We start from the raw sequence: 1,596 nt of genomic DNA on the forward strand, positions 1-1,596 counted from the left end.
GCCAGAGAGTCTCACTAATCGCGCGCTGCTCGCGGAGTAGCACTGCTGGGGGCGCGGCCTGGGCAAGGCCTGATTGCAAGAGGAGGTCAGAGCCAAGAACAGAGGCTGCTTGCCTGATCCCAGCCTCAGGCCCTACCCCGGCTCTTTGCCTCCACACGGCATGGCTTCCCGCCCACCCCGAGCCCCTCGGCGGGCAAGGCACAAGGAGCCAGGCGCAGCAGGGCAGTCTGCGCCAAGCCGCCGGAGCCTGGTGCCGGCAGGGGAGAGTGACCCCGCGACCTACTGGAGGAGCGCAAAGCCCCCTGGCCCTTAGAGCCGACGTGGCTCTCCCTGGTCGGAGGGCTCAGTGCCTCTGGGTGCACAGGGAAAGTTAGCGGGACGTGACCGGGGCCAAATGGGCCTTCTCTCCCTCTTGGAAGGGTTTGCTGGGCGAGAGGACGCATGGCCCAGTACAGCTGCCCAGGAGCCAGGAACACGTGGGGTGCAGACTGTCCAGGGAGGCCTGCAGAGCCCCACATCTCGGCCTGTCCAGCCCCGCGGTGGCGTGGCAGGGCACCCAGTCACTACAATGCATTCACCCCGAGACACCGACAGAGGCATTCCCCTCCGCCCTGCACACCTCTCTGCATCCTGCTGAGCCTGCACTCCGTCCCCAGGCAACGCCCCTCTGTGGAGCACCAGGGCCAGGCGCCTAGCACAGCCCCCCAGGCGAAGTCTGGGGAAGCTCTGTTCTCTGGCGGGAGTCTCTCCCCTCTCCCACACGGGGTCCTTCCTGCTCAGCCTGCTGGCCTGGGGCTGCCGTGGGGCTGGAGGGGAGCTAGACCTGGGGGAGCAGCAGAGGAGGGCGCAGGGCAGAGCTGGCTGAGAGCAGAGTGGTGCCTGGGGGCTGGGAGAGGCGACCAGAGGGGTAGCACGTCCGGGGGCTGGCAGGTAACACGGCCTTCGGTTCTCGCAGTGCACACGGCAGCAGGTTGGCTGCCCAGGGAATGCAGCACAGAGCCCATGCCCCTCCCCACAGAGCGTGCTGGTCCACGGGGTGGCTTTCAGTCAGCCGCAGGCACCCGCCTCTCTCTGCATCACGCACGCAATGGGGCTGCAGCCCAGTCCGCCCCCTGGACTCCGCCGACAGAAATAAAACGAGGCCTCAGGACTGCACAAGAGGGGGCCGCCCAGCGCAAACGAGTGGCCGGACACCAGGGACAGCTCCCCGAGTCCAATCCCAGCTTGTAAGGCACTTTGCTGCTGCGCAGGCCTGGGGCATGTCGAGCATCCTACTGACACTGAAGTCAGGCTGGGGCAGCACATGCGGGCCCCAAGCCCACCTGCTGCCCAGCTCCGAGGAGCACCCTCTGGGCCCCATCTCCCTCCCCATTGCAGGCCGCCCCACTTCTGTGAGCATGGCTGTGGGGGGCCCCAGCCCTGCGACCGAGCAGGGTCCGAGGTGACACCCCCGCCTCACCCGCCTGGGGCAGTCCAGAGGGACCTGAAGGGGCCCCCTCCCCGGGTCCCCAAGCAGGGGGAGGAGCCTAAAGTTTGTCAGTGACGTCAGAGGGCCTGGCCCCGCCCCGGGGCGGGCCCCTGTTAGTCCAGTCCCTG

The sequence above is a fragment of the Pelodiscus sinensis genome, chromosome 11 (assembly GCF_049634645.1).
Source record: "Pelodiscus sinensis isolate JC-2024 chromosome 11, ASM4963464v1, whole genome shotgun sequence".
NCBI classification, from domain to species: domain Eukaryota; kingdom Metazoa; phylum Chordata; order Testudines; family Trionychidae; genus Pelodiscus; species Pelodiscus sinensis.